The following is an 8,016-nucleotide window of genomic DNA, read 5'->3' as shown; positions in this document are numbered from 1 at the left end:
TGGACTTATTGCTTGAATCATAGCTGTCAGATAAAGCTGCAACAGAAACAAAACACCGGAGCCTCTTTAAAGGGATATTCCGGTGTAAATTTAATCCATGGTCTAACAAACCATGAAACTGTGTTAGACTCCCTCTCAAGAGATCAAGTTAGCAGACTAATTTATGGAGTTTTATCAACCTCAGAAACGACCGCACGACAACAATACACTGCAGGAAATGGATCCAAAAAGCCACAAATAATGCTCAGAACAGCACCAAACTTCAGCAACAGTACAAATGGAGTCTCAGCACATAGTCCGGGGCATCTAACCTCTGCTAGCTTAGCTGGATTTCTACTGAAAAGCTGACTAAATTTACCACTCTTCTGCAGCAGCTTCCTGTTGACGGGAAGTCCAGACGAGTCGATCACCAAATACGTACTTTTTACTCCAATTCCTTTTTTTGAAAACACTACTTTAGTTATTTTACAGATTACATGCTGCCTCAGAGCTGAATCAGCACTTTTTCACATTCATTTTTTTGATCAACAATCTGATTAAAAACAACTCTTATATTCATACAAATAATCTGACATGTGCTGAATATACTTTAGTATTTAGTGAGGGAAGGTGACAGTCTCAGTGTTGAAAACTCAGCTATCAGTCTGGTTTTCTGCACTACGTCCCTGAATGACCACAGTAACTAGGCTGGTAGAGTCCATACCAGCACTGACTGTATCACTAGCAGACTCTAGACTAGCGGGGCGGCAACTAACAATTATTTTGGTGGTCGACTAATCTATTGATTATTTTATCGATTAGTCACGATTATTTTGGCAGCATCTGTTTCGACTTTGGTTTTACCTCATATTCTCAGAGCTATTAAAAACCCACGAAACATGCATTTGAAAACACAATATTTTTAAACACAACTAGCGCTGCAACTAACGACTATTTTAATAGTCGACTAGTCACCGACTATTGAAACGATTAGTCGACTAATCGGATAATTATAAAATTTTTCCTAAATTTAGCATGAGGTTGCTTTAATTATGTGGCAAATGATAATAAACACAAGACAGATGGGTACTTCAATGAAAAATGCATCTTTTATTCAACTTTGCTGCTGATTCATACAAAAAGTTAATAAAAATGTCCTATCTAAAACCAATTAGGCACAGTGCTCGGTCAGTATAGACATAAATCCATAAATAAATAAACCTCTGTCCATTTTTAAGGACAGGCAAATGTGTTTTATAAAAAAAAAAAAATATATTAATAATAAATTAAAATCAAGTAAACATTTTTTCCTGAAAATAAGCTTATAAAATGTACAATGTACCGGTACATCAAAAACAAAACGTATTGGCTTACCGAAGCGAGTCAGACTCCGTTTCGTTCAACTGTCCGACGTGCTTTCTCTTTAAATGTTCGTGCATCACCGAGGTGCTGTAGTGATACACAAGGTCTGCTTTGCAAACCTTGCAAGTAATCTTTTTATTTGCCGTATCCAGGCTAAAATGCTCCCAAACTTTAGAAGTTTTGGTAGACGTAGCTGCTGTGTAGGACGCCGCCATTTCTGTATACGTTACACTATTGTAGAGATTGTAATAAAGCGAGATGCCTCACTCCGTTGGAAAAACACGTCTGGCGACAGTTGTCGACAATGGAATTAATTGTTGACTATTTCTATTATCAATTTTTGTCAACAAATCGTTGCAGCGCTAAACACAACTGGATATTTAATATATCATTTGAACTAATTAATACTCATTGTTACAGTTTTTAATTGATTACAAATGAATTATTATGTTATACATTATTGCATTTAGTGGAGGTTTACTATTCAGGGTTTTATGCAATTTATATCATTACTATTTTGTACTAACTTAAAATCCTACACATGAATTATTACTGATAGCATTGCTGTCAGAAAGAAACCTCTTATTTGCAAATTTGACTTTTTCATAATCGATTTTACTGGCTGCCCTCCACGCCTGTACGCATTATTCAAAGAGCTCGTCTCCAGCCGGCCTCTCATCTGATGACACATGGGGAACATGAGTTCACAACAATCACACTTGTTGTCATTCCAGATCTGTTGCATTTTTACCATGAATTTTAATAAATCACTTTATGGTTGCACCCTAATGGATGAATATTTCTAAAAAAAATGCTATTCCATTTCAGTTTGATTTGCTTGTAGGTTTGTAGGCTACCACAGAGAAGAGTTTTGATTCTCTAAACCAGCCTGTTTTTTTTCAAATAACTCAAAATAATGACTATTTTTCCAGCTACAAAACGCAAATCTCTTTCCTCCCCACATTGTTGTTTGTTTCACCGCATGGTGTTACAGGTGAGTTGTCCTCATGCTGAAAATGTGACTTGTTGCACAGGTGACATCACTCCCTGAGAAGCAAGAAGAAAGCAAAAATATACATTTCTATCAAGGAAAATGACTAAAATAATAGTAATGCACAGTGACGTGGATGAGTTTAGACTTTAATCTGATTACTGGTTTGGAAATATTAACGCAATTCATTACTCGTGACTGAAAAAGGTGGTCAGCTCATAATTACAGCTAATGTGTCTGGCTGGGCCGAGCTAGGACTCAACGTGCACGAGTTGGGCCAGGCTTGATGTTTTGGGCCCGATCTGAGCTCTACTACAGAGTCACATGTAAATTTAATATCATGTATTGAAGATGGGAGGTTTCCACCCAACACTTGTGAACTTACCTGTCTGGCGTAAATGCCACCACAGCTCCAGGGTGCTAATGTTTCAGGTGCTCATGCTTGGCTGTAGTGCTGCCATGAAATGACAGCTGTGTTTGACAAAGTTTGCATGTCACATGCATGTTTCGCAGTTTCATTTTAAAAACTATCCCATACTTTGGACGTTTTTGGTCTCGCTTTCCTGCTCTTCTCAACATGTTCCGCCATCATTCATATTCTACTTCTGCTTCTGCAGAACCGTCTTCTTCTTCTACGCCACACTGTGGTGCGCATTCTAGTAGCAATGCTAAAGCGATTTGCTCCAGCTCAAATCTTTTTTTTAAAAATGATAATGATAATAATAATGATAACAATAATAAATACGACGCATCGACGCAAAAATTTCACGTCGACACATTTTTATTAATTGATTATGTCGACTAATCGTTGCAGCCCTACTCTCTGGTCGCCTGCGACCTGCTGAATGCTACATCCCTCGTGTCAAACATGCTTCAAACACCTGTTTATGTTGCTGGATACAACAGGTGGGCGTCACAGGAAGCAGCGTTTGAGGATCACTCCAACAGGCAGGGAGAAGACCTTTTGTAGCACTGGCTGAATCCATCTGCACATGACTAGACTTAAAACAAAATGATTGAAATCAAATTAACATGTACACATGCAATGAATAAACTAATTATCAGGCAAACATCTAAGTTTGTTTATCAGATTTCTATATAATCAGATAACTGCCTTTTTCCAGATGAAAGATATCAGATTATGATATTTTCTCTCTGTCTCTCTCTCTCTCTCTCTCTCTCTCTCTCTCTCTCTCTCTCTCTCTCTCTCCCTGTTGCACTCTTGCACTGTCAGCATGTTCAAATCAAATGTTTTAAAAACATCTTATCAAAAGTACTGATAATTACAATAATTGCATTATACTGTATTAGTCCTTATTCTACCTGTATAAAAGCTCCAAACAATCCCAAAACTAAAGGAAATACCTTCAAGAATAATCCAACGTAAAACAATTTCTCAAAAATATAAATTTATTGTGTTGTCAACAAACATCTGACAACTATGCCACAAAACTGTATGTATTCTAACTCTCGATCTGTTAGAATACAGAAAGAGAGTTAAGACAATTAACTCTGGATAACTGGATAAAACCTTCCTGGAAATAAATCTAAAATGCCAGTAATATCTGATTCTGACATTTATATCTAGACAGTCTTTTAGAATGACAAAAATAATTATAGCTGCTGCGCAGCGATGGGTCGGGTCCTGGCTATTTTTGGCAAATTTAGGCAATTCTGGGCAACAAAGAGGAGAATAGGAAGACAAGACAGTTAACAATGTTCATTTTGGACCACTTGAGGCTTGAAGTCACAACTTCTGGAACCAAAGACCGTCATCTATCGCTCTGAGCTAATTGGGAAGTGGCAATACAGCAGTGGCTTCACAAATTGAGTAAGCCATTCACTGTTGTGCAGGCAGATTTGTTTTAAAAAATGATTGATTTGCACTATAAGTGAATAACTGATGTTTAAAAATGCTGCTTGCATTGACTGCAATTATTCACATGAGAGCAGAATTCAAAATGTTCTCAAAAATTCAGTTTTTTAGGTTAAATTCTGATATTTGTCAAACTTCATCAACCGTGACTCCAAAATATTAATTTTTTTAAATATATTTTTTCAGGAAGATTGAAACTGTATTTAGCAAGAATTTGATAGTATATGTTTACAGTACTGTTTACAGTCATACATTTTGATGCACTGTAGGCTTAATTTTTGATAAATCAAAAATCCAAGAAACAAGTTTTGTGGAGGACGGTCTGAAGATGCTCTCTAGCAAGTTTGGTGACAATTGAGCAAAAATTGTGGGAGGAGATAGGTTTTATAAGTTTTACAGCTTTTGAAAAAAAATGTACTGAGTTTAAGTGCAGACATAGTACATAGTCCGGTGCATCTAACCTCGGCTAGCACATATGAACTTTTATTGCTTTTTCAAGTCATAATCATACATTTTCATCCTTGAGCTGCGGAACTCTACTGCACTCAGTAATCGACTCGTCAGGACTTCCCGTCAACAGGAAGCTGCTGCAGAAGAGTGGTAAATTTTGTCAGCTTTTCAGTAGAAATCCAGCTAAGCTAGTGGAGGTTAGATGCCCCGGACTATGTGCTGAGACCCTATTTGTACTGTTGCTGAAGTTTGGTGCTGTTCTGAGCATTATTTGTGGCTTTTTGGTGGCGGTTTATATTTGGATCCATTTACTGCAGTGTATTGTTGTTTCTGAGGTTGATAAAACTCCATAAATTAGCGGTCTGCTAACTTGATCTCTCGAGAGTGAGTCTAACACAGTTTCCCAACGTGTTAGACCATGGATTAATTTTACACCGGAATATTCCTTTAACCAAAATACTGAAGAAGCCTCTTGGATGAGAGGTGAAACATCTTCAGCAAACTGAAACAAGTCAAGTTGACAACGATACAATGCTCAGAACACTTTGAGATACTTCCACTCCAAGCCATTACTTTGATAACTTGAGTTACTATTTATTGCTACCATTGTTGCAGATTACCTATATTTTCATGTTTTGTTGTGTAACTGATTCGTACATGCAAAAAGTTTTGGAACAGTCGACTGGCTGCTGCCACATGGCTGCAATGTAATCCTTTTGGGCAACTGCGACAACCTCGACACAAAGGCTAAGGTTTTCTTGTTCTGTGTCTCAGAACATCAAAGACATTAATCCTAAAGATTAAGATGTTTTTTGTCTTCTTCAAGAAAAAATCTCAATCAGAAGTAGCTAGAGAGACGCAAGTTGTTTCCTCATTGAGAAATCAAATCTGACAAAATCTGTTAAATACTCAACCATGATTTACAAAGAAATCCCTCTAGGTGAACATCAACTCCTCTCTCTCTGATTCATGTGTCCACCGTCATGTTCTTTTCTTCAACTTCATCCTAAAAAATAAGAACGGCTCTGACCAGCCTGAAGAACAGGGCAGAGATTACAGAGGTCGAACAGAGATGAAGAGAAACCTGCTGAAAACTGGAGACCTCAGTCTGACCCTGAAATACCCCACAGACAGAGACAGTAACACCTACACCTGCACCATCTACAACAGGGAGGAAGACATCCTGATGAAGAAACAAGTAGAGCTGAAGGTCAGAGGTCAGTACTGTAGCTACAGGTCAGTACTGTAGATACAAGTCAGAGGTCAGACTGACATCAATCTGCCAATTGATTTTCAATCAGAGTTGACAGTATTGATCTGAATGTGATGATTTTATTTGATGCAGAAGAAAGTTGAAGAAACGAGCTGAAAGAAACAACAAATCTTTTCATCACTTAGAACAAAGAAATGCAGCTTTAATAGTTTGTATCAGTTATTGATTGATGATCAGTTCTCAGCTGATTCAACTAATCTTCACTTCCTGTTGAAGAAGTTGATCAAAGAAAATGTTAAATTTGACGTCCAGAAATGTGAAAGTGACAAAGAGAAGCAACAAACAGCAGTTGAACACTGAGATGAGACATTACTGTGAAGACCACAGGGACAAAACATCACAACACCATCAGGACTCTGATCATGTCCAACACCTTGAAAACCTGGTTTTACTTCCTGTGTTTCTGTCCCCTGTTACCTGCTGGTCTCATCTGGTTCTGTCCTTCAGCTGTCTCTACTACCTTGTAATCTGTCATTTAAGTTATTTAAAACTGCTGCTGCTGTCTGTACAGCTGATGTTGTGCTTTGTTTCCTCTCAGTCTGTCAGGTGGAGGTGGAGGAGGGGGAGGAGTCTGTCCAGCTGCCCTTCAGAACTACACCTGACCTGCCCGAGGACGCTAAACTGGAGTGGATCTCTTTTGAACCCTCATACAGGACAGTCCACGTGTATGAGAACAGATCTGACCAGCCTGAAGAACAGCACCAGGATTACAAAGACAGAACAGAGGTGAAGAAAGACCTGCTGAAGACTGGAGACCTCAGTCTGACCCTGAAATACCTAAAAGAGACAGACACAGGAACATACTGGTGTGGAGTCATCAACAAGAACAGAGACGCCCTGAGAATGAAAACAGTGAAGCTCAAAGTCAAAGGTCAGTATGAAGATACAGAACAGAGGTCTGTGTGTCTGTCTCTGGTTGGCTGCTTGTCTCTGATTGGCTGCTTATCTTTGTCTAACTTTCCTCTGTCTCCTCTGCAGGGAGAACTCAAACATCAAAGATGATCAAAGATGAAACAGAGGACATCAGGAACAGAAGCAGCTCCACTGAGCTGACTCTTCTAAAGCTTCATGAATCTGTTTGATCTGTTGGTCAATCTTTGATTATTGATCTGATGTGACTTTGGATCTGAGACTAAATGGAGGTGAAGGAGCTGATGGAGGACGGATGAAGACACAAGGACGCTTCGTCAGCTTCTTCTTCACTGTGACTCCTCCTACTGACTCACACACACAGTCTACACACTCACTATTGATGACTATTCATCAGTGATGAGGAGGGATGCCGTCCCCCTTGTTAGCAAAATTATCAAAAAGCATCCCCCTCGTTAACCTGACATCAGTCTCCATCCACTAGTAGCAGATACTGTGTTACAAATCAGAAGCGGCCGCGATCCACTCCGACGCACAATGAAGTCAAGCCAGGCACGGATGCTTTGTGAGCCGGCTGCCCGGGTTTATTTTTTACGGAGGCTGCAACAAGCTGCACAGAGCAGATCGTGCCAACCGGAAGACACAGGAAAGGCATAGAGCATCCGGTCAATTTTCAAAATAAAACACCATGTGCAGACTCCCAATTGTATAAAAACGAAATAATGACCAGATCAATAAATGTTTGCTATCAATGTTCTAAAACTAAAATGTCACTTTTTGTTTGCATTTTAAGTGTGTCTGTTCAGAACTTGGTGGCTTGTGTTATGTTGCCAATTGTCATTTTTGTGCTGGTTTGTAGTTTAACCATTAGTGAGGTAGCTGTTACATTTCCTGACACCAGCTATTTTATCCCAATTGAAAAGCACTCTGCTGGACAAACTATGTCATTACGTCAGTTTTTAATTACCCCAAGCATGTTTTTCTGCTTTATACTTTTAAAATATAAGGTTGTAAATCCTTATAAATCAGCTGGAATAAACTCAAGTCTAACGCATACAATTTAAAGGTGTATTTACTTATTACTTTAATACAGTTATAAAAAGACAGTTGTAGTAGGGAGAGAAGGAAGATAACTGGATAAAATGGAATTGTAGAATTAGAAATGAAATGTTATGGATAAGGCGTCCTGCAATGTCCATTGGGAGGTGTACATAG

The sequence above is a fragment of the Sparus aurata genome, chromosome 10 (genome assembly GCF_900880675.1).
Source record: "Sparus aurata chromosome 10, fSpaAur1.1, whole genome shotgun sequence".
In the NCBI taxonomy this organism is placed as follows: domain Eukaryota; kingdom Metazoa; phylum Chordata; class Actinopteri; order Spariformes; family Sparidae; genus Sparus; species Sparus aurata.
Note: the sequence above shows the minus strand (reverse complement) of the source record.